This window comes from Pipra filicauda, unplaced genomic scaffold (assembly GCF_003945595.2).
Source record: "Pipra filicauda isolate LSUMZ 115617 unplaced genomic scaffold, ASM394559v2 scaffold476_size470866_pilon, whole genome shotgun sequence".
Classification (NCBI taxonomy): Eukaryota; Metazoa; Chordata; class Aves; order Passeriformes; family Pipridae; genus Pipra; species Pipra filicauda.
In genome coordinates, this window is record NW_024104616.1 from 15127 (window position 1) to 41665 (window position 26539).

General features: G+C 38.3%; 2 long non-coding RNA genes across 2 annotated transcripts; one reads left to right on the forward strand and one right to left on the reverse strand.

Moving 5' to 3' along the window:
• Window positions 1-389: 389 nt before the first annotated feature.
• LOC120324254 lies at window positions 390-11673 on the reverse strand. Its single transcript, XR_005565428.1, has 4 exons — window positions 11456-11673; window positions 5781-5857; window positions 5307-5488; window positions 390-1462 (listed from the first exon to the last, which is right to left on the reverse strand). It is a non-coding gene; the product is annotated as an uncharacterized LOC120324254 (long non-coding RNA).
• LOC120324255 lies at window positions 1024-25868 on the forward strand. The gene is made up of 3 exons (XR_005565429.1): window positions 1024-1176; window positions 24106-24165; window positions 25786-25868. It is a non-coding gene; the product is annotated as an uncharacterized LOC120324255 (long non-coding RNA).
• The last annotated feature ends 671 nt before the right edge of the window (window positions 25869-26539 follow it).

Sequence of the window (26539 nt, forward strand, 5' to 3'; positions counted from 1 at the left end):
TGCAAAATGGCAGAAGTTCAAGAACATATCAAGGAGTCGAGAGCTTAAAGCACTTGCAGTCACTAAAAAGTATTATCATGCACTCAGAATAATTGCTACTAAAAAAGCCAGGAGCTATCAAGCAACATTTTAATCTTGGTTCAGAGTAACTACTGTGTATTAAGCCCCCCTCTGCAGTTTCTAACTGGAGATACTTAGAAATGCTTTCTTTTTCGGTTGGAATGAAAGGAACTATTGAACAACTCTTATTGACTGGTGTTTCCTCAAAGTACTGAGGAAATCACAACAGATTTTCAGTTACAAGTAGGCACAACTTCTCTTTCATTGTTTTATTTAGATTAATTAATTTAGATTGGTTTTAGATTAACAATCTAAAAACTAGCTGGATTTTGACTAATAACACATTTTTGCATTACTATGTTTTAAATAGAAGCCTATTTGGCACATGGAAAAGGAAATCTTGTCTTCCTACACACAATATATAGAAGCATGTGACTTGTATTTTCAGAATTCAGTTCATAGTGTTTTGTGTTAACCTACTGTACTCTGCCTTCTATGACTCTAAAAGACTAAACTCAAATTATAGAAATACATATTATATATAAATTGAAATAGACTGCTTTTGTTCTTAAATAAAGAAATTACAAAACCAAGTAATCCATTACAATGCAGTGTGGACATGTGATACTTTAATACTAACAGAAAAAATTGAAAACTCCCAGGAGGTGGGAATTGTTTCTTTCATGGAAGGTAGCTCAGGAATTGTTTCTTTCATGGAAGGTAGCTCAGCAACAAATGCCTTTGTCTGTTCTTCAGCATTGAAATGACACATCCTAAACTATTTCAAGGCAGAATTGTCAAATGCCAGGCTTAAAGATGGCAAGAAATTCTTGTAAAATCTGCTATGAACAAAGCCAGCCCCAGTAGCTAAGGCAGAAGAAAATATAATGTAATTACTTCCAGTGTTCTCATGGGACCTTGCTCATATTCATAACAATGAGAATTAAAGCTATGCATCACTCTTGTCATTAACTAAGTTGTTTCTTTCCACAGGTGTGATGCAAGAAGAAATGAAATTATGGAGGCATAAACTGTCTTCGGGAGGACTGTCACCAGGACACAGCTTCATTGAGCAGAGTGACTGCATGGGAAAGCCCCTTATTCACAAAGTAGCAGGTAGAAATGTCTTGCCTCTTGCTTTGCTAGTGGAGAACATGCAGGCTAGCAGACAAAGAAGTCAGCTGGTCACTTCACCTTTGCAGAACCGCTGATCTCACTCTCTCCTCCCACTGCTACAGAGTAAAGATCTGCTACAGTTTGACTGATTAGTTTTGTTTTATTTTCTTACCTATTCTCCTGACATATAAGAGAAGTTAACACCCAGTTCTTGGCTGCTTAAATTAGTTTGGAATTATTGGAGATAAGCCAGCTGATTATGACAGAGCTTGAGATTTTCTTCTCCCTATAGAAAAAAGAAAATTGAGCCGCACAGTTACATCAGAGCTTTTTAGCAAGGCATTAATAAATCATGTAAATCAGATTACTGATACTGATAATTACTCACAAGCAATACTTTAGAGCTCAAGTTCCTGAAAAGAACAAGGTGCCTAAAAATATGTATTTCAATTATTATTTGTGTACTGAGAATGTTTGCCTTCTTTATACTGTTTGATGGTATGAAATTAATGAATCACTTATAGAAATACTATGACAATGTTTTGCTTGATTCAATGTTATGTTTATATAAAAGTAGAACTAGTATGAATAAAATCTGCTTCATTTTGAGAATTTTTTCTTATTAACAGGGTGCCTAGGTTTATTCATTGTCTTTTAATAGCAGAGTTTGTATTCGTCTCACAAAGAAAAATACTGGTAAAAAAATGCTGTTTCTCACTGTCATGGAATATAGCAACATTATTTTGATGACTGGACTGATTATCTGGACTGAAAAAAATCTACATGTCCAAAATCTATTCAAGGAATCTGTGGGAGAACAAAAAGGGAAAGAATGTCTGTTGACTAAACAATTTCAGAATTGTGTCACTTGATCTACCTTGTTATTTTGCACACTGGCAAACTGCTAAAAAAAAAATTTAAATAGTTTGGCTCTTGTGATTCTTCCTTGCTTTGTGGTGTTATATCCAACCCTGGATGTTCCAAAACCCTGCTTTTCTATTGCTTTAAACAAAAGCTGCTGCTTTGATCATCTCTAGTGTGTGCCAAGACACAAGACAGATACTCCAATGGTGTAGTTGTGCACCCTTAGAAGAAAATTTATTATTGAAGAAAAAATTATCTTTGCCCTTGAGACTAGAGAAAGGATTTACTTTTCCTTTGCTTCCTCCTGCTGCGGGTAAAGTGCCTCTGCAAATGGCCACATACTCATCATCAGGAGGGGAGATGTGTGATTAATGCAAAGGATTACTACTCCGATCTTTTATTGTCACCTGGGCAAGACCCCTAACTGTGAGATGCCCTACTCCCACTTTTTAGTGGAGCTGATGATGGTAAACCTCCATTGGAAGCTTTAAAAACAAAATGCAAATTCATGATGATTATTTACTATTTGCAAGGGACATTCTCAAGCATCTTGGAATTCTCCTTTAGAAACATAAGTATTTCACTACTTTATAGAGCAGAAGCTGTGGACAGGCATACACCATGGCATACCAAAACTTCTACTTAGGAGGCAGTGCCAATAGCAGGTGTCACATTACTTGCTATTGTCAGGGGAGGTGAAAAAGGGACTGAAGGGCTCCCACTGGTTGCAGAACTGGGAAAATAAAGGCAACGTTGCCCTCTTTCCAGCCTTCTGGAAGAAAATCCAAATAGGGCTGTTACCACATTGAAAAGTCTCCCTTTGCTGCCAAAATGTTTTCAAAAGGCAGCCTTACAGTGGTATGTGCTGGCCAGCACATCTAGATAGCATTTTGGGAGGGCTTTTTATCGGTGTTGATTTGCATTTCATTTATTTATTTATTATTGATTTTCTTACCATTTTAAGACCAAGCACTGAATTAGTTTCAAAAGGTAGTTTCTCACTGCTAAATAGAAAGGGAGAGGCTGTAGGGTCAGCTTGGGATGCTCGACCACCCATGTTACTTAATTTTTCTTCTCTACGTGAATGCATTGTGGACCACACCAACTAACTGTCTCCCAGGCAAATTTAATAGACACATGAAAAGCCACAGGTAGCAGGGACATAAGCCAGTCTGTGACCATAGGGTCAGGAATTGGCCCCTGCCCTCTTCTATTAGCAGTGTAGATGTAGCCAAGGGTTATGTGTTAGGTTAAATGGCCAATGGTATTGTAGTCAGCACATGCTGGGCAGCACACTCTGGCATCATGATCAGCACTGGATTACTTCAGCACCAGGAAAAGCTTGGAGGATACTTGAGCTTCTTGTGTTTCCTAAATGAAGTACATTGGTATGGGATGAGTCAGTTGCTGAAAGCAGGGTCTTTATTGACAGTGAGAAGAGCACTGTGAGTTATCCAGGTTTTAGTCTAAGTTCTACTCTTCTCTGGACACTGTGTCTTCTTATGATATTCCTGGAAAACAGTGGTTGAGAGACAGAAGGAAATTTTCCTCTGGAGTACAAGTCGTGAGAACTGTGAATGAGAAATCACATAACTGGCAAGTGGCACTAAAGCAAAGAGCTGTTTAGGCCTATCATGAAGCTGTAAGTATTGTTTCAAGGAGATGGAGACACCACCATTTCACAGCAGCAGTGAATGGCAGCTTGGTGTAGATTGTTTGGATTTGCGAACAAAGGAAACCACCTACAAACAATTCTCAAGAATGCAAAATGTGCAATGAACTTCTCTACATGTAAAATTGAAACACAGAGCAACACATATGTGTCTACACTGGTTAATTAATAAACATACCACAACTAGAAAATGGTTACAACTAAGTGCTAAAACAAATAGCTTAATAGAAGGACTGAGTATAGAATGCATTCACTTCTAAAATTCAGGGGAGAAAGGAAAGAAGAGAAGAAGGGACACAGAGAGGGAGGAAGGCAGGCAGGAAGGTAAGCAGGAAGGCAGGCAGAAAGGAAGGAAGGAACAAAGGAAGGAAGGAAAAGAGAAGTGGAAGAAAATATAAAAAGGAGAGAGATCGTGAAAAGGCTTTATATTTTATTATTTTTTTAAATTTTCCTCATGAACTGCATGAGTAAATAAAAATTTTATATTAGAGCATTACAGAAATTCTACAAAACAGTCTTCACAATTGACATAATCTGTGTTTCTTTTTTGTTTTAACAGTTTTTGCTGTAGTAGAGATCTGTGCTCCATCTCCTTCACATTCCCTAAAATATTTGAGACATAACCACCAGGGCTGTGTTAACAGTTCAGAATGACTTGGTCATAATCTTCTGCCAGATCAAACCCAACTGTCCCAAATCAAGCAGGAGCTCCATGGTTTCAGTTAGACACTTCAAATGTGCCCTTCTGAAAACAAACATTTTCCCTTATTTCCTATGATCAGACAAGAAGAGTTACATCTTAAAAATGGTCTTGAAATGTTTCTAAAATGCCAAAATAGTAATGTTTATTAGTTCAAGTAATTCCCCTGTAAGCTATTATCTAGGGCTGATTGTTTAAATACAATTATAAATTTATACTAGAAATAACATTTATTGATACATCTACTCTGCTGTAACATTTTTGTACAGGTGAAATGATCCCCTCCAATGTCCATGCATACAATCTCTCTCAAAAAGAAACAAAATGAAAAATAAACCCATTCACTATTTAATACGGTCCTGTCATGCTTTCTTCTAAATCTCAGAGGTATTCATACTTATACAAGTCAGTTACAGTCCATCATGTTGTTCCAGTTCTACATTTGTAGCAGCACAATGCCATTAGTCATTCCCAGAACCATAGCTATTAGAGATTGAAGTGACCTTTTAATGTCATCATATCCTACCCTGATTTCTACTATCCATGGCAACAGACTAATGTCAAACACACAATTATGACTTCACTGCAAAATGTAGCAAAGGAGAGGCTGATTTAGTTGTAAGCTACATTTCAGAAGGCACAGCCCGAGCCTTTGCCATCCAAATGAATGAAAGTAATTTACATTCCATCTGCAATTTGTTCAATAAAGTATTTATAACAACCCACCTTGCTTTGGTACCTAAATAAAAAATTTCTTTTATTTTTATTTTGGGCAGAGGAAGGAAAATTAAAATGGCCAAGTCCTGGAAAAATTAATGCTTGATCCACGAATTTTTCAAACAAACTACAGCTATTTTATAAAGCTAGGTGACATCGTTTATCTGTCTTCCTTACCCCCATCAAAGAACGAAGACTCCTATCTTGCAGGGATGACATATAGACAGGTCTATGTCCATTCTATATAACGTGGACTGTAGTGCAAACTACTTCTCAGTTGTATCCCCCAGCCCCCTGAAGGAACCACTCTGCTCCACATCAGACTGAAATAGTGTGTCTGCAATACAAGGAGCTGGAACCTAGGAAAAACACAAGGTTAACCAATATTGTAGTGTAAATACACTTTTGGTGGTGAGCAATTACTTCTATCTGCTGCATGTATCTATGTATGCATGTATCTGAAATTCTTCACTTTGTAAAGATATTTCAGCTTGATTTAGACTAAATGCTATATAACAGTGTCAAGTAACACTACACTTATGGGAAGTAGCCCTTCCTCAGGGGTAGAAATAATTACCCTGGGCCATTGCCATGCTAACACAGATCTATTGTTTCTAGGACCAGAGCTAATGTGTATACAGGGCTACTTACTAGACAGCATCTGCTCATCTCAAGTCCGTTGCACTTCTGGAAACTCACTTGTGAGTTTTCTTGGTATAAACATAGTACTGTAACATAATGAAAACAATAATCAACACTCCTTTATTTGTGGTTAATGAAATTGCTACAGCAAATTTATTTCACTTGCAACAAAAATTGCTTAAGAGATTGAATTCCAAGTGTAATCACATCAAGATCATTTATCAAGAATTGAGATGTGTGACTCAATTTTGTAGCTGGACCTCTCTCTCTAATAGGATTTAAATGACATTTCAGAAAGAATTAAAACCCTCACAATTATTGCAGAGGGTTAGAGTCCTATAGCATCTCACCTCTGGTATAAAGCCACAGGCTATAGAGGCTAGAGACCTGTGGTAATATAGCACTAGGTAAGACATGTGAAAGGGAAATTACTTTGTCTTGAAGAAGATTCATTTTCCACTGATTCAGTAATCAAACATAACAAGAGAGATGCATTCTTAGTTTTTAATTTATCTCTATTTGTATTGACAAATTCATATTGAAATAAAAGAGATACATTGAATTAGATAATTTCCCTTCAAAAGGACTAAACAGGACTGTGTAAGGGCTTACTTAAGGAGTTGGCCTGGAGCTTTGTAAAACACACTGTTGGGAAACTGAGCATCTATGGTTTTATATTTCAAGGATGATGCAAGATTTTTCAACCTTTAAATTACAGCTTGTGCAAGCAGTACTCTGTTACTTAACAGAATTGCAGATGTGTCCAGCTTCAAGGTAATGGGCATTGCATTTCTGTCATTCAAGAAGCTGAGATTCAAAATAAATCAAAGAATGAATTATTCCTATCCTCTCATTCTCTATAAGCTTCTAAACACTACTTGGAAGGATTCTAGCAGAGATAATAATAGATTTGTATACAGATACTCTTCAAAGAGTTTACAGAGAAAGGTAAAAATTTTTTATCAAAATTTTAGAAACAAAAGATATGAGAGGACTTTACTTGAACCAGTTAGAAAAGCAATCACTGCCAAAGCTTAGAATAAATGTGGTCCAAGGTCTAGGCCTTTCTATTACACCCCTCCACCTCTGCCCATTCCCTGAAAAAATCCAATATAAGAGGACAGGGGGACAGAGGGAGGGAGAGAGGAAGGAAAGAAGGAAGGGAGGATGGAAGGAAGGAAGGAAGGAAGGAACGAAGGAATGAAGGAAGGAAGGAAGGAAGGGGGAGAGTAAGGCAGAAAAGAAGAGGGGCGGGAAGGAAGGAGGAACGCAGGAAGGAAGGCAGGAAGGAAGAAAAATTGGTTCTAGAAAGTTAGAATTGATAATATTTTATGACAAGGTGTTTTTCTTCAACTGTTGAACGTAAGACATAAAAAGCTGCATACATTTATGCCTGATATATCTTCCGTGATTCAAGCTAAAATAACAGTTATTTCTCAGGAATAAAAGCTGAGCTCAATTAAAGGACATAATGTTATGTGTGTACAACCACTGGGAAACACTGACTAGCATTTTCCCTTTGACCTTACATGACAGTGTTGCATTCCAATGGAAAACATTGCCAAGTCTCAGTTCAGTATAAAAACAACACTGAGGAAAACATTCTGTAGCAAATACACAGAACTAAAACCTATTTCAATAAAAAAGGAGTCACAGTTGGAGCCAACAGCATCTCTGAAAACCTTTTTATTCTCTTGCCTCAAATCTGACAGGCCCATTGTAAATTCAATGAACTACAATTAAAAAAAGTGTTTGGGATAAACTAGAATTTTTTTTTTTGTACTAGGACTCAGCTGACTTACATATCTCATCACAAGATGCAAGGTTGTGGTAACCATGCCCTTCTTGCTGTGTGACAAAAACTTTAGAAAAAAAAAGACTGTGATAAAATTAGAAATAGAAAACTTGAAAGCTTAATATTCTGCAAGCTATTCTGTAATACGGGAATTATTTTTTTTTTTTTAACACTTCAGTTTCATGATTTGGAGCTTGTGGCTGTCACTTTACAGAAATAAATCTCAAAGGAGAGTCAGATTTGTGTGGGACTTGAATAAAGTGCCCCCTCAGCTCTCTTAAGTTTCTCTTTGCATTGGGTTGGAAATACCAGGCTGTTAACCTACCCTTTCTGAAATAAAGGAAATGCTATATTTTACTTCTAAACACATAAGATTTTGCCAGATTTTCAAAGGTGTTAGTTGAAATGGATCTTCTGAAAATTGACGTCTCTGCAGTGTTGTTTTCCCTTCTAAATAAAAATTTTCAGACTCTGATCCCTGAGAAATTTTTGATTTCCCAAAAAGGACAGAAAATAATAAAGCCACCGTCTGTAAAAGCAGAAGTGATACTTTCCCTGTATTGCGAAAGCCAGAGTTCTCTCCCTTTGTCACAGATGGGACAAGGATACTGAAGAAGTGCTTTTTGAGGGGTCCCCTCCACATCTGTACTGTCACTGCCCAGGCTGGATGGGGAGAGATGAAGATTCCCCACATGTAGGTGCCCCACCAGCTCCAGAGGAGACTGTGGATTCAAGAGGAGATCCAGGAAGATCTTAAAAAGAAGTCTACCTGGTTGTGTCTATATTGGCAAACTGAGAGACAGACTCTGACGCTGTGATTTCGCGCTCTCTACTGTGGACAGCGTGCCCCTGGTATGGTTCCGGCCCTGACCAGCTAGCAAGTTCCCAAACAAATCCTCAGCATAGATCCAGAGTTAGAAAAAGCCAGGCACTATTTCCCAACATATGGAATGTAGCAAGCTTGTTTATGAGACTTCAGTAGCATGAGCAAGGCTAGTCCGTGCCAGCTGGCCAGAGGATTGAAACATGGATCCTGGCACTGTTGAATTTGCAAGTAGAGGTGTCAGAGACTGAAACGGTTAATGATTTATGCATTCTAGGATTGCCAAGGGACTTTTGCAGGCTTCTGCAGGACTTTTGCATTATACCTCTGATGGCCCATCAAAACCCATCCCCCCTCTGCCAGTCTTGAAAGGTAGGAACCAGGCCAGACAGAGAAACTCTGCGCAGGCCCAGGAGAGGTTGGAGGCTCGAGGCATGGCCCGTGACACTGACCATGGATATAATAACTCATAACTTCTTGGAGTGTGGGGGCTTCCCTCCTTCACCCCCAGCAGATTAAGGCCATCACTTCAATTGACAGACATGGAAGCGGCAACTACCAAGTTTCATCGCTGGACTACGTGGGCGGTGGCTATATACATCTGTCCACTCTCAGCTTGTCTTTCTCTTACTCTCCCTTAGCCTTATCCTGTCTTTCCTTTCTCTCCCTTATGCATTTTCCCCCCAGGGGTTATCCCTATGATAGATAATATAGATGGCAACACCCAAAATGCTAACATACCTGTTAAAACAAAATTGTTAAAATAAACCCTATCTATATATGTTTTCAGACACCGATTATTCAGTGTCGTTTCACTCTAATCCACCCCGAGGGAATTACTGATAAGAACCTGGGTTACCCCCCCCTTTTTTTCCGGAGTGGATCGTAACAACAGTATCTCATGTGTTGATGAGACAAGTTGTGGTGCTTACTACTAGGAATGGGATGAAGTCAGTATGATTCTTGACATTAATAATTCTTGTGGAAAGGCCAAGAGATCTAGAGAGGTGAAGAAACAGCTTATATCCTGGAAGTCAGTAAGGGCAAATGTTGATTTGAGTAGGAATGAAAGCAGGTGGAGTGAATGGATGTGCTGTTTGGAGGAGAGAGGGGAAATAGGCTCCTCCCAGCACATTTTTGACATTAAAAGTCCAATGATTTTTTTTAATTCCCCAGTGTTTGCAGATGCATTCAATATTTTCAAGACAAGATTTTTTTTGTTCCTTTGTATCTTGGTCAACTATTTTTAACAGCTTTGGGAGCTATTGGAATACGGCAAACCAAGATAGGCTTTCCATGTCATGGACTTCTGTAATAAATTCAAAACACTGAGTAAACTCCTTCAAATTCGTCAATTTTTTTAGACAAACTATTGTGATGTATCAAAGGCTAATCAACAAGATTGGAAAGGAGCAAATGCACATCTACTAAATCACTATTCTTTATAATATTTTCAAATGGATTTACTAACTGTAGACAAAGTTGACATTAAGTTCAGTAGCAAAAATAAACTCTCTTTAATAATTTGAATTTGCTGGAAAGGTTCACTGCTGCTGAAGCAGCAGTAAGAAGTCAAATCAAATCTCAAGCAGTCAAGTTTACAAATTTTAATAATTGCTTTTTTTTGGAGGAGGAGGCAGTGGTAATTTTATATCACTACACCTTTCTGAGATTATCCAATTGGCCAGGTCAAAAATCTGCTTCCATTACCTTCAAATTTACTTTGAAACAAATAAGGATTATTTCAATTGCACTTGTAAAGGAGAAAAAAACTCTTTTAGAATCATTAGTTTTCAATTCCTTTCCTTTATCACTCTTACCGCAGCTAAATCAAAAGGTTATTAAACACTGTCCCTTCTTTAGGAATTCAGTAAGATAGATTAAATGCTAGAGTTTGACTATTTGATTTAATTAGAAGGTAAATTTAGTTTTGGTACACTGAATCACTAAAGCATATTAACAGCCATTTCAGTTAGGTGTTAATTTAAACACCAAACCAGAAAACATTTTGCTTGTCCCTGAGCCCAAGCTGATGTACATATTTTCCTTTTACTTAGAGTGAGATAAATTGAATGCTGATTTTATCTGACATCTGCTTTCGCCGAAGTTTCTTCATTTCCTGTATGAACCTGTTCTGCAGTGGCCTTTTCACTAATGAATAACACGCTAGATTCTAATGAAAGATAAAATATCTTAAAGCATTCCTTACTGCCTTATGAAATAATTTTTTCACCCATTGCCTCCTCACCACATCTTCATTAAAATGCCACACCCATATAACAACTCATAACAACATCATATAGAATACGCAGATTTAAGGAATGTAGGGGCCCCCAAGCAAATTTTGTTTCCAGCAAGAGTCACAAGAAATAGTCAATTAGAGATATCCTGAATGTGAGTTTAAGATGGTCAGAGGAGAGAAAAGTCTATGTCCCAATCACTTAACGTGGCACCTGCTGTCTTGGCAGCAGCACTGCTTTTCAGCTCGGCTCTACAGGGACATCTTCCCACTACACCTTTAAGCAGAGCTAATCCTTACAAGTCTAAGTCAGCTAATGATTTCACACCACAGGAAGTCAAGTTGTGGAATGACAGCAGACTACAATGTGCCAAGTACCACAGATACACCAGAGATGTTTATGTGAAGCGAAAGATGAACAGAGAGACATCCTTCAGAATTAACCAGTTTTCTTTCTACATAAAAGGGTCTGGGTTAGAAGCAGTATTATGTGTGGCTCTGTATCCAACACTACAACAGCAAATCTGCTTGACTGCTCCCTATCCCCCAAATCACATAGACTCACCAATCACTTTCTTGTTTGGTTTTAATGTCCTTTATATGGATTGACCTTCCATACATATCCCAAGTGTCACACCTGATACCTTTCATCTGCTTCACCTCCATGAAGTTACCAATCAAGTACTTGATCTGAAAATAAGACTGCAGTGAGGTTCCATAAAAATAGCAATTGAATTTTGTAGCTTTTCTTTAGGTACCTCCAAAGGCAAAGATGATGATGGAGTTACCCACTCTGTGTCAAATTATATAAATATTAGGGTACTCACCAGGACCTGAGACATATTCCACCTTTTCTCCCAAGCCTCATGGAGGTACTCAAATCCACATCTTCCTTCTCTGAAAAGGTAACCTAAACATGGGGGCATTAGTCATGCAGAGAAATGAACAACTGGCAGGGTAGTTCAAGGAATAGGAGGAAGGAGCATCTAGAACCAGAGTAGCCTGGTAGTGAAAGGAATTATCTAGGATGTGGAGAAGGCGGGTTGGACCTCTCCCTCAGCAGAGTAGTGATCTGAATCTTAGTTTCTCAGTGCTTGAGCATGTGATGAAATGATAAAAACAAAAAAGCAAAGGGAACCTTTCAACCTTTGAAATTAAGAGTGTGAAGGAAAAAGCTGTCTTCAGGAAATTACTCCTAGTAGTGCATCACAAGTAGAAAAAAGCTTTGCAGAAAGAAGCAAGGCACAAAAAGACTCATAGACTATATGCTGTGCCAATTCAGATACTGTATTTGGCTTGATGGTGCTGTATCATGAAGTACTAGTCAGTCCTGCCTTAAATGCTTATTCAGTGCAGAGAATCACTACTACCCTCAGGAAAGTAATGTAAAACCTACACCACCTCAGTTGCCAAGGTAGAGACCTTGGCACAGCTGCAAAAGCATCAAGGAATTCTTGAACTGCCGTGCACAAAGGGAGTTTTAGTCCATCCTTTACTTTGTGCTCCCTCCTGTATTTCCTCCAGCCAAGACACAAAGAAGTTGCAGAGCCTTGTTCAGCCCCTCACATCTAACATGGTGAACCTTCTGGTGAGCACTCAGGGAACTTGTTTCATCCACAATGCGTGCTGACGCTGCAAAATGCTCTCACCACTCAGTTCATGTTTTTCCTTATCTAATTTCATCCTAAAAATTCTTCCTCTTAAAGAACAGATATAATGTCACTGGAAAATAAGATGAGGAACATTAATAGTTATTTATTTTTTTATACTGATATTAAATAAGCATGTTGCAATTGGGTATGTCTGTCTCGTATTGGCCTCATTAGCCACCAGCGTGCTTGTAACAAACGTGGATAGAGCCTTCCTAAATCTTCGTTCACGAAGCCTAGCCATGATGAAATAAGCATGTCATGGATCTGAATCTTATTAATTTGTTTCTCTACAAATTTGATGTTTACATATTTAAATTCTATAGGCACATGGGAAAACATGGTAAATATTTATAGTCCTTTGGATGAGGAGACCTGAAAATTAGCAGAAAGTTTTCCAGACTGCAGTGAAGACAGTGAACACTTGCTTTCCTAGATGAAATGTGCCTATTTTCACTTTGAACACTTGCCAGGTGGCAAGACTGAGTTAAAGTACATGGCAAACATGATTTCTGGGTAGATTTGAGCTGTCAGTTGAGCCTGCTCCTATTGCCCGTGTGCACATGCTGGATCCTTCATGGAAAAACTTGGTATCCATCCAGCTAAACCTGGAACTGACTCAATGATAAAACCATCTCAGGACCTGCTCCAATAAGCATTATGGGTGGAAGCAAGCCAGCTCTCATCACCTCCACCTGGCCCAGCCTTCGAACCCCTTCCTACCAGGCAGTGAGCTGTCATAATACATAACTCCTTATGCAAACACACCCTTGGCATCACACAAATACACCAGTGTTTGACTTGCCTCTGAGTAAGGGACTGCAAGGGACAGTTGCTTCATCTGTGATATCCAAGTGCTACAGATACGGCCGGGCTGCTCAAGGGGGAGCACAGCAAGTTGTAGAACACAATTCGCTGGTTGGAGAACTGGGAATCCAACCCTAGAGCAGGTGGTGTGACCAGCACAGACACAGTCATCCTTTCGCCACTAGATCCTTACAGAGGTTGTGTGCAAGCCAGCACCAGAGAAGTTGCAACTGGGAGAAGTCTGGCAATGCCAGCTACTGAAGCTTATTTGAAGCTCATGTCCTTCTAAGTCTTAGCTTGAGAACTAGTATCAGCCAGTCATGCACTGAATGCCCTACCTACTTTGCTTACTTGCCTTTTTTTTTATTTTTGGATGTGTGGGGGGTGTCTGTTTTTATTTCAATCACTGACAGGGCCTGTGCTGAATGCTGCAGATCAGGTTTGGTTAACCAGCATTGCTCCAGGGCTTCATGCTGTGTACAGATTCCCGCACTGCACAGCCAACTTTTTCTTGTTTGGTGACTCCTCCCTGACTCATTGCCCACTTTCACCCCAATGCCTGTTTCTATTTTCTGCGCTTCTTGTGTTTCTGCCCAAATGCCTTCTTACCTGCATTTTCAAAGATCTGACAACAGTTTTGTTATTTTTATCTGTTCTTATTTTCAACTGGGTTTTTTTTTTGCTTTTCTTTATGTCAACTCTGTGATTACCTGCAACACCCTATTGCATAAGAACATAAACACATTGTTCAAAGGTTGGGGATTTTTTTTAGATTATTAACAACTACAATTAGATGATAATACTGAACTCTACAGAAGACTAGTAGACATCTACATTCAATACATAGCTCAAAACTGGCAGTCCTCATAGTTTTTTGATATATTTTTTAACTTAAGTGACAGAATTTATTGCAAATTGCTTTTGGAATAAATATTTAAAATAATAATGGATAACTATCCAGTAGTTTACTAAAATCCACATAAGAACTATGCCACTTTATTCCTTCCACCCAGTGTTTTGTTCCAGCAAACTTTTTTTTGAATCATTAGTGTGATGTAAAATCCCTGTTACAATAATTTTATTTTCTTTTATCTGTATAATTTTTTCTGTATACTAATTCTATTAGTAATGGAAGTTAAACCAGAATTAATTGAAGTTATTATAAAAATCTTTATTTTTTTACCAAAAAGTAATCTTTTCTATTTTGTTAATGAGGTAGCTTATTCTTTTGACCTTTTAATTTAACTCATATTTATAAGTCCTTCTTGCTTTTACAATATTTGTAAATTTGGGTGGTACATCTGGAAGCTTTGAGGTAGTCTTTGCCTCTATCTCAAAACTCTGAGCAACTTCCTCTCAACTTTTTTCATAATCCTTGCCATTTTACATTGTAGTCCCAGATCTCAGGTTTAATGAAGAACTATTCACAGCTGTCCTGGTTTTGGCTGGGATAGAGTTAATTTTCTTCCTAATAGCTGATATAGTGTCGTGTTTTGGATTTAGTATGAAAATGAAGTTGATGACACACTGGTGTTTTAGTTGTTGCTGAGTAGTGTTTTTACTAAGTCCAGGACTTTTCAGCTTTTCATAATTTCCTGCCAGCAAGGAGGCTGGACAGGGACAATAAGTTGGGAGCCAAGCAAGCCAGGACAGCTGACCCCAAACTGACCCAAGGGATATCCAAAAGCATGTGGCATCATACTCAATATGGAAACTAGGGGAAAACCTGATCAGTTCTCACCACTCTGGAACATCAGTCCAGAGCATCGGTCATTGTATGGGCGTCAGTCAGCAAATCGGTGAGCAAGACTACTGTGCCTCATTTGTCTTGTGTATTCTAATTCTTTTATCATTATTCTTATTTTCTTCTTCTTTTGTTCCATTAAACTGTCATTATCTCAATCCATGAATTTGAGTTTTCCTATTGTCTCCCCCATCCCACTACTTGGGGGGGGGGAGAAAATGTGCTTAGTGGTGCTTAGTTGCTGGCTGGAGTTAAATCATGACACAACCACATGCATTTTGTTGTTTACCAGAGGAATTGCTTTTTTTTTTACTTGGCAATTTTTCTCTACTCATAGAACCAGTTAAGTTTGTGACTTACATACTGCTCATGACATTTCTTTTTTTTACAGACATCTGTCTCAAAATTTGATGACCTTGTAATACTATAATTTATAAACTCTTTTCTTCTTATATTATTAAATGTAAGTATTTTGCTATAACTGGATACAATTTTTCTCATTTTTTTCACTCATTAGAATCAACATAAAGAAGGAGATGAGGAACTTAGGCATTCAATGAATATTCTACTATTTATATTCTAAACTTTTAATATTTATATTCTAAACTTCTAATCTATTTTACAAAGCCCATCCATGACAGTTTCTTACCTCGTGGTGGCCAAATTACCTGAGATTTTCCTACAAGAAAATCATTTTGTTACTAAATCTTTTTTATTTTTTAAGTGTGCTATAATCAAAGTCCACTGAAACTTTTTCATTCCTCATCCATTTCATCTTTCCCAAGACAGCTGCCCAGCCAGGCTTTACTTTCACTTCACATTTCACCATTACTGCACACAACCCTATTATTCTTTCCACCTTACATCATCTTCTGTCTCTTATGTTGTTTAACCAACTGTAATAAAAAGTAAAAGCCCTGGAGTGGCAGCAAGCTATTGATGACCTTCTGTATTGGTGGGGTTCAAAATTAGAGATGCATAAGCCAGCAGTATACCTTGGCAAAAAATGCCAAAGATGGCTAACATCATCCAGAACTGTATTAACAGGAGAACAGCCAGCCACACAAATAATGTTGTGTCCAGTTTTAGGCCTTCAGTACAGGAAGCATCAATAAACTGGGATAGGTTCAGAAGGGACCACCAGGGTGGTCATGGCTAAACCCCTTGTCCCATGAAGAGAGGCTGTGGGACTGGGGCTTGTGGAGCCTGAAGAAGAGATGGCTCTGGAGGGACCTGAAAGCAGTCCCTGATATCTGCAGGGATGTCAGCAAGGAGATGAAGCCATGTGTTTCACAGCAGTGTAAGGTGCGAGGCTGGGAGACAGCAGGCACGAATTAATAGAAGAGTGGTTCGGACAGGATATGGGGAAAACTCTTCCTCCCTTTGAGTGCAGTCAGGAGGTGGAGCAGGTTGTCCAGATAGGTTATGCTATCTCCATTCTTGGAAGATATGACTGGATAAAGCTCTGAGCATGGTCATGATTTGAGCAGGAGGTTGGACTAGACCTCCTGAGGTCCTTCCCATCTAAATTATACAGTAATTTTTTGGTTACAAAGATTGCCTACAGAGCAGCATTAAATATCACATAATATAATTCTCATAGATCCTTTTATTAAAATTGTTCAGATTTATCATTTACCTGGTTAGCACAAAGACTACATTTCATCACTTGTAACAGTCATAGCTGATGGTGAGATCTGTAGCCCCGGCTCATTTCATATACTCTGCTATTGTGTAGAAACACTGGAATACATTCATACTCTTGTTCTTTGCCTTCTGTCTCCTAGCAACTCCATCTGCTGCCTTATTTTGAATGTTGGAAGTGCAAGTCAGATTTATTTTTTTTTAGTTAGGGAAAAAGCTGCTTCTTCTCTGCTTCTAACCTAGCTTAACACACAGTTTTATATTTAAGATGCTGGAATGTCATTTGCATAAGTAAAGATGATTTCATCCTGCACTCTGTCATGACCAGACCTTCTTTTCCACAGATCTAGGCCATTTCTTTACCCATGGGCACTTGACCACATAGGAATTTCAGTGACTGTTAATATTGTCAGTTATATCAAGTCAGAAATCGTTAATCCACCTTTAATTTGAGGAAATGATTCTGTTGGGGTTTGTTATTAGTTATTGTTTGGTCTTTCATGAGCTATAATTAGACATTCTCTGGCATCCATATTTCACACAAATCTCTATTACTCATTCCCTGGCACATGACATATTTCCTTGCCAATATTTGTGGAGCACACTGTGAACTGAGTGGCACTGAGAAGTACGTAATAAAAAGTGCTTATCCTGTACATGCCTGTCAGTTACACACCTGTTAAATTTAACCCCTCCAGCTCCACTGTAATATTTGTATCTTTGACTACAAGTGATTAACCATCACAACAACATAACCTCTTATCCATCCAATGGATAAAACATGGTACTATCGGGTGAGAAAAAAGGAGGGAAAAATCAGTCTGCACATGAAGGATGTGAGAGTGCCTCAAGAGAGCACCAAAATATTGCAAAACATTTCACCTTTCTTAAAACATTTGATTATTTTTACATGAAGGAATGACTTTTAATTACAAGGTAGCAGACTGAAACCTCAGCCTTCTTTGTAGCCTACAGAAAAATCACAATGACTTTGATGTATTTTCAATGGAATTGGAGCTGAACCTTTTGTTTTAGAGGTCACTGGTTCCTTAGTCTTAGTTTTTCTCCCTTCAGTAGCTTCAGTTCTTTCTATAGTGTGTAATTTTTACATTAGTCATGTCTCCAAAGTATCCTCATTGATCTTTGTAACTGTTTCAGACATCACCTCTTCTGATATCAGCAAAAAATATTATTGGGCTGCTCATTCCTGGAGTTGAGTTTGAGCTTAAAATCTGAAAAGGTGGATTGAGTGGGAAAAATAGTCTGTCTTTATTGCATTTGGGTTAGATTATACCTTAAAACAGAATCTGAGGGAGAAAAGCAGCAAATGCAATGGCTAGAAAGTATGTTTTGGTGGAAATTCATGATTTTTCAGCTTTATAAATCATTCCTAGGACTCTCTCTTTTGAGCTACAGGACTGAGTTGTGACATTGAAGATATATTGGTGTAGGGATTATAGCAGTTTTAGGAGAACAGATTAAAAGAAAATGCAAACATCAAAGTCCATAACAATAGAGGAAGCTTCCCTTACATACAACATACAGACAGTTTAACTGTAGTACAGACAAATTATTTTTTGTGACTCCTTTATATATGTGTGACTCCTTTATATATTGTGACCCTTATAAGGAAGGGTGAGTATCAAAAGAAACCACATACTGATGGTGTCTAGGACTTTTATTTTTGAAACATTCCTGAGCAATAGCCAATGGCCAATGGTTAAAAAATACAGGTGATCACTGTGTTGGTGTATAGGTGATGTCATCAACTACAAAAACCCACCTCGTTCCAAAATTCTCGTGTGGAGACAAGCTAGAATGTAGTCCAGTAGCCCTCATACCTTCCTTCTCTATTGAGGCTGTCATGAACAGAACCAATAATCACCTAATTTAACAGAGCAAAATTATGACGATGAGTTTATCTTCTTAAATGTTTTGCCCATGACACAGTAACAAATAGAAAACAAGCATGGAACACACTGGCTGTTTGTGTTTATTTCTTTTGTAGTTGCCCTTGGCAACAACAAAACTAATATGTAAAAAAATATAATAAAATATATATTGGTTTTAATTGACAGAGAATGTATAGCTTTGAAAATAAAAAAACCTAGCAGAAAAAAACAAAAGGAAATAAAAATTATGATCTTTTTAAGATTTCTATTTTAATTTGCACAGCTGCGGTCTTCTATCATAGTGAACTAAAAGAACAGTAAATACCAGGCAGCTGACACTTAAATCATATATATCTCCTAGTTTTCGGCTCAGCATCTGCTGCATCATTTCTCAGACTTCAAAGTGTCTGGGAAGAGAGACCAAGGATAAGAAAAATGCATCTTTTCAGTTGAAATCATATATTTTTCAATTACAAAGGACTACAAGGCCATTATCCATTGCTATTACTCAAGAGGGGCACTATTAAACTTCATTTTAATTTAAAGACAAATCTACCTCTACAACAGCCATTTAGAGGGTTACAGGAAAAAGAAACTTGACTAAAACATACCAAATTTAATGTTCAGGGAAAATGAGCATGCCCATTTTTCCAAAAGAAGTCAACTTGAAGTGCAGACAAGCTGTTTCCAAGTGGAATAACATCTTCAGGTGCCTCCAGAAACCAGCTCAGGGATGTGGTTGTCTTTCCTGTGCTGTGCTGATTTTCAGTGCAAGAGTAGAGTTCTGATTTCAAGAATTTTCTCCTTAAAAAGAAAGGGCCTGATTCTTCTCTTACATCTATGAAAATCAGGGGAGAAAGACAATAGAGTAATACTAACATTGAAGCAAGTAAAGGATAAGAGAAAAGAGCTTGAATACTACTTTATTTATCACTCCTTTCATTAAAAGGAATTAGAGTTAATTAGCCCAGCTTGTAGTGAAATTAAGGCATTCCATGCATATCCTATTTAGCCTTTCTATTATCTTTCTCTTGGATTTTCTATATTTGCCAGAGCTTCTATAAAGGAGCATATTAGATAACTTTGGCCCACATCATTAGAAAAATCAACGTTTTAGTTTAGAATCAGATCAAGACACTGTAGCTCAAAAAAAATCAGCACTCTAGATCCTTATTTAAAGTCTCTCCTCTGTTAGGGGAAGTTATACAATTTTCAAAGCACTTTAGAAGTGCCAGTACTATATTTTAAGAAGGTGGAAGGACTAAAACACCATTGAAGCCCCACTGCTAATTCATGGACCCCAGCTGTCCACGCTGCCTATGCATTACCTACTCCCTATACTCTATATGGGACATATTTAGCCCAAATCATTTTGCCATAGAGAAAGCTAACCCTGAGCAGCATGGCTTTCAGCCATTCCATGCCTTTTGACCCCAAGGCCAGCAATAAGCCCCCAAAGTCAGCAATCAGTATTTTACAAAACAGACATATTCAGAGAGACTAGAACTTAAAAACTGGCACTCATTGCCAAAACAGGATGAAGTGGTGAGATTCCCTTCCTTAACTAGTGCTCATAGGCTAACCATAGATGTGCTGGCAAGCCCTAACTAGTCTGATGTGGTCAGAGTACAAGTTTTCATGAATTTTTAGGAAAAACTGATAAAGTTACTAGGGCAAAGGTATAGGGACGCTTTTTCTTCCTCCAAACTTCCTGCTGAAGAAGAACAGTACTCTTGTTTGGCTGTCCTTCTGGTTGAACTAGCAGAGGCTTGTACACAGCTGGAGCAAGTGCCTCTCACCAGTCAGAATTCACCACTGGGAAATATTTACTGATTCCTACAAATTAAAAACATGTCTCAAACATCATTCCTGTTTCTTAAAATACAGTGTTAGGTGATTTTGGCTGCATTCTCTATGTTCCTCATAACCATTTCTATTTTTTAAACAGTACGAAGGTTAGCATGGAAAGAGGGAATACCATCAACCCTTTCTGCTAAATGTTTTTTATTTTGAATAAAACAACATGTGACAGGGAATGTCAGCACACAAATGAAGCCTGGACTATAATTAGGTTCATTACTCTGGATCCTAATGCAGGTACTTTATGTAACCCATGGTTATATTACTGTCATTTTTAGGATATCTTTCCTCCCTTATGTCTTACCAACCAGCTGTAATAGCTCTTTATTTGACTTGTGGGGGGTTTATGCTCCAAGCCCTAGCTCTATACACACAGGCACACACAAACACATAGGCATATAAATACCTCTCCTAGTGTGCATGGTGCTCCTATGTCATGGTGCTACAGAGGGATTTCACTGCACAGCAATGTCCTTGCGAGGCACATATTGTAACAGCACATTTTTCTGTGAATTTAGCCCTGGTGTAAGAACCTAGTTCGGTGCTTTTCAAAATATTAGTCATGTTGCTTGGTTACAACACACAAAATTTAAGAATTGGACAAAACAGATTTAAGTAACCTGGTGCAAGAAATCATTTAAAAAAAGGAAATTCAGCCTACCACAGAACCCCTGTTTCTGGACAAATACAGATGCAATGTTACAAAAGATGCTGGTTTTGCCACAAACTTCAATAAAGCAAGCTTTTCCATTACATTTTGTTGACAATTCACCCAGTTTGAACAGTAAACATGAAAACTTATTCCTGAAACATGTTACTTTGCACATTGATTTGAAAATTTTCAAGTAGAATTTCAAAAAATATCTGAGGGTTTCTGGTTCCGGTATATCAGGACTCTTGTGATCTGTTTTCTGTCATTAAGTAAGGTTCTTGAGAAAAAGAATTCACTCTTGCAGTGCTAAATAAATGCTATCATTAAGGAATCTAAGATACTCAGCTTCAACACCTTACTTTTATAGCATTATTTTAGTAGGTTTTCCTTATGACATAGCAGTATCTAACACACTGAACAAGGATGTTCATAATCATTCAAATATTGACACAAACCTCTGTCTGTTGCTATGATACTGCACCAATTTTATATTCGCACTTAAGTTATAAGAACATTTACTCTGTTGTTTACTACAAAAAAGACAAGACAAAAAAATCTGCATTTTATCTTCTCTGTTATTTAAGGACAGCTTAAAATGATTCACTATACCCCTCCCCCTGCCTTTTGTTAGAATTACAGGGCTGAGACATCACATTGGATAACGGCATTGAGTGTGCCAGCCTATTGTTTTTAACCTAGTTACTGTAGCATTGAAAATTAATAAATATTAAACGTAGACTCATATGATATGATGTACATGTCCGATAACAAAACAGCCCAGAAACAGTTAACAGTGGTTCTAATTTTCTCTTCCACCTATGCCTAACCTGACAATTAAAAGCAGCTGGTAGAGAGTCATGGTGATGGCAGGTGTGAAGCTTACCTTGGAGATATTTTTTGGCCTTGTAGATGAAGAGTTAAAAATAATATGGGGAAAATTACTGAGCAGAGAAGATAAATAAGGGTTAGATAAGGTGTTGGGGGTTTTTTTCCCTTTCTTTTTTATACCACTGCATTTGAAGTTCTTGCCCACTGGTTACAAGTAGGGACTGACTCCCCTATATCACAGAATGGGAGAATGGTTGGGAGTTGAAGGGACCTCTGGAGTTCATCTGGTCCAACGCCCCTGCTAAAGCAGGTTCACCTACAACAGGCTTCACAGGATCACACCTAGGAGTGTTTTAAATGTCTGAAGGGAGAGACTCCACAACCTCTCTGGGCAGCCTGTTCCAGTGCTCTGTCATCCTAATAGTTAAGAACTTTTCCCTCATATTCGGATGGAACTTCCTGTGTTGCAGTTTATCCCCGCTGCCCCTTGTGCTGTCGCTGGGCACCACTGAAAAGAGCCTGGCCTCATCTCTTTGACATCCACCCTTAAGATATTATATGCATTGATAAGATGCCCTCTCAATCATCTCTTCTCCAGGCTAAACAGGCCCAAATCCCTCAGCCTTTCCTCATAACAGAGATGCTCCATTCCTCTAAACAGCTTGGTAGCCCTCCACTGGATCCTCTCCAGTAGTCCTTGTCTTTTGCCCCAAACCAGACAGAGCACTCCCCATGTGGCCTCATTAGGGCTGAGTAGGGGGGCAGGATTTCCTCCCTCAACCTGCTGGAAAGGCTTTTCCTAATGTAACCCAGGATACCATCAGCCTTCTTGGGCACAAGGGCACACTACTGGCTCATGGGCAGCTTGTTGTCTACCAGGACCCCAGGTCATTCTCCACAGAGCTGCTTTCCAGGATATATTATGCTGTAGCTATTTTATGGCAAGATGGACTGGTTTGTTCCTGAGCTGGTGATGGAGCTGTTTTACCATGAAAAATTGTGTCTCTTCCGTTCAGTGTTCTATTTCTCACAAGGAACATAAACTTACAGCTGTATGGTATGTATGGTTGTATGGCTTTGCTGTGCTTTACATCCCTTCCTTCTTCAATGGGATAGCCTTGCCTCTTTTGCTTTTTCTACAATTTGAGAAATTCTGGACGGTGAAAAGCTATAAGCAACTTAGTTGTCCAGACCAGCACAGGAATGAAAAAGGTCTAAAAGGGAACAGTGGCCTTGAAGATGAATGAGGAAGATTTACCTTTTCACAGCATCTCATACCCCTTTTCTCTTGGTATTCATTTGTCCTGGCTGTAGTTTCCTTAGAGCCCTACAGATCTTCCTCCACCCTCTCTTGTCCCCATGGGATCCCACCAGCTTCCTTGAAATGTGTTTCTCTGCAAAATTTGTCGGCAGTGCCAAAAAGGTTTGAGTTAGTTCTGGTTCTTAGCCAGAAGGGAAGTGGTGGCTTTGGAGATAAGGGAGCAAAGGTCTAACAAGCATCACTGTGGAGAGAGGTCAAAGCTGATCGTATAATTGTCCAGATTATATGGTGGACATATGCAACCCCAAATTCCCTGTTAGATTGGGATTACTCCCTGAATTATATTGACAGGAGGCTTAGTGGGTGCCTGTGATAAGCCCAACTAGAGGGGATTTCATGGCAATTGTTGGAGCTCTCTGTGAAAATATAAAATTGAGTATTTCTTCAATGAGAGATTCAACCAGTTTGCAGGAGGACAATTAAATTATGTAGGAAATAATCCCGGTCAGTGTGGATGAGGACTTCTGTAGGCATAGCAGTGCAGCCACATGTCATATGTTCATACTTTCAGAAAAAAGGTGCTGTCTAAAATGGAGAAATTTTTGATGTAACTATTCTGGCATAACCATATTAGCAATGGGTTGTTACACTGATCTGATTATACCCTTCTATAAATGCACTAGTGAATTTCCCTGTGCAAACAAGCCTTGTAGAAGAAAATGCAGTCTTTCATTATTCCATGATGAAAGACAGAAATGTAAAAAGAACAGCATGCACAATCTGCCCTTTGAAAGGAAAAACAGCAATTCTGAGTATCTCTCTTCCTCTCAGGCAGACACAAAGGACTTGAAGGCAAACCTGTTGTATGTCTCCTTTAGTGGTCTCTGCTCCTCATTTTAATTAATGCACAGCACTGAGGAAGAATTAAATCCTGCTTGTTTTACTGAGGCAAGCGATGCCATTGACTTGAATTAAGCTACCTGCAGGATTAGAAGTAGAAGGATTAAGACCTCAGTATAACAAATTCATTGCACTCTTTTTTCAAATGCAAATAGTTGCCTCTCAATTGTCAGCTTGATTAATCTGTTGGTTGTTTAGCACAATGAGACCCTGATTCTGCTCTCTAATTGTGTCTCCTAGGCTGCTTTGTATCACAAACATCCTCAGTTTCCACAGAATAATTGGGATGGAAGTAGAACAGTAAGTCCTCTAACAATTTTTTAAATATATTCCAATATATATTGATACATAAACAAGTCTCAAACAAGACAGAAAACTTTCTCATACAGAATTTGTTCCATAAGTTGAATCCCAGAAAACTTTCTCATATAGAATTTGTTCCATTAGTTGAATCCCTGAACTTCCAGTTTGCAATGTGGTTTTATACCTATTTTACCTTCTATGTAGACAAGCTTTTGCTCACCTCTCTACCCCACTGTGATGCTGAGGGAGAGACACTGATACCTGATATGCAACATGAGAAGTCTCACATTATTTGACAATTGATGCAACTATCTTGTGAAATCCCTTTATAGCTGCTTTCATTCAAATGACTTCAGCAAGTTATATGAATTACTCAACATTAACTCAGCTGTAATCAATAACATATTTTGATCTGATATGTAATTTTAATCTTTAACCTGTTATTTTAACATATTTATTAGAGTTTTTTTTTATTGGACACCATTGACAGATTACTGTTGGTTTTATTTAGATTATTTGAAAAATCCAGTACAAAAGACTATTTCTGTGTTTATCAGAAACCTCACAGTGTCTTGAAACTCTGCCAAATTATCCCTAATTGTAATAAACATAACATAACATATGTGCACTTATGTATACTTTCCAGTTCATACCAAAAAAATATTCAATACTTATTCAACTAATTTTGCTACATTTCATGTTTTCTTATTGTGTTGGTTTAAAGATAAACCAGCAGGGGAAAATGAACTCAACCCAAAAGAGAGATTATAAGTCAGAATGACAATTTAATAAAATAATACAATAAGTACGATTATACGGACAAGCAATTTGGTTTTAACCCACAAAACCCAAATGTATAACTCAGCACCCAGGGGCATGAACAGAGTGGTGTTCCTTGGGGCCCCTGAGTCCAGAGTAAAGGGAGAGGGGAAAAACCTGTTGGTGAGAGAGCTGTTGCAGTCTGGTTGAAAAGTGGTGATTGCAGTCCAGTCGAGAGTGGTGGTCTGCAGTCTGGTTGAGAGCGGTGATCTGCAGTCTTCCTCTGGATCCCACGAGTGGTAAAAAAAAGTCCCCAGACTCCAAGATTATATATTCTCCAGTTCAGGCAGGAATGCTCAGTACTTCCCTCAGGGTGGGGGGTTCCTCAATGGGCGTGAGGACAAAAACACCCTTCTATCTCGCAGGCCTCTTAACACCTAGTTTGTAGCCTGAGGAGTCAGGCTGCTCTGGGCAGAGGGTGCAAATAGTCTATTGACAACAGTTTCTGGGAAATGGCATGGAAGGCTATAGAATACACAGGTTTGGGTTGCACCCATCCAGTGATGAACTGGGCCCAGCTGTTCTAACTAGGACACTCATAGAGTACAAATACAAAGGCAGAGGAAATCAGTGTTTGGTATGAGACTATCAAGGTTTAAAGGGCTCCTGTTTGAAATGTTTAGATGGAATTTGGAAATGAAATAGTAATCAGAATCAGTTTCTAATAACAAATTTTGGGTTGTAGCTATTAGTTTTCTCTTATTTATATCTCAAAGCTAATTAAAAACTGACTAAATATGTTAGCATTGCTATTTTAAAAGACAAAGATATCTCACTTCTTTTTTTCTTTAATTGCAGCAAGAATATGCAGTATGTCAGTTTTTAGAACACACTTTTGAAGCCATGCTTTCCCCTAGAAAAAGAAAATTTGAAATTGTAACCCCAATCATCACCATCTAGTAGCATTTTAAATACTTTATGACATATGCCACATGTACATTGGATTGGAATGTATAACACAAGACTTTTGGAAGGCTGCTTTATTTTGAAATGCCTGCTGTAAGACAGCTTGAATTCATACTTTCAGTTTCATACTATAAAAACTCTCATGATTTCAGAACTTTTCAACTAAGAACAAAATAAACATAATGGAAAATGGTCAGGTTTGGTTTATGACCAAAGAAGGAGGTACTAGGATAGGGAGAGCTAGCTGAAGACATCCTCGTGGTTGATGTGCATGATAACAGTTTTCATGACCATAACCATGCACTGGTGCATTTTGTGCCCATGTGTTTTCTGGGAGAGCGTTTGCTGGACCAAGAGAGGAAAGCCAGGCAGTACCACAGCTGTATTCAGCACAGTGCTGTCAAATGCATGGTTAAGTTTATACAAATACCATACAGCAATTTCTCTGTTCAGCAGCTGGAAGAGCTGATGTTACACAGCTGATCATTGTTTCCTTCCTTGCATTCACAGTAGTACATGGATGCCAGCATGATTGATAGCATTCATCAGTTGTGGATTAAAAAAAGTCAGATACCTGGATTATTGTTTATTATAACTGTAATTTGTAATGATTTCTGTAATATTTACAATTCAGAACTCTTGCTTC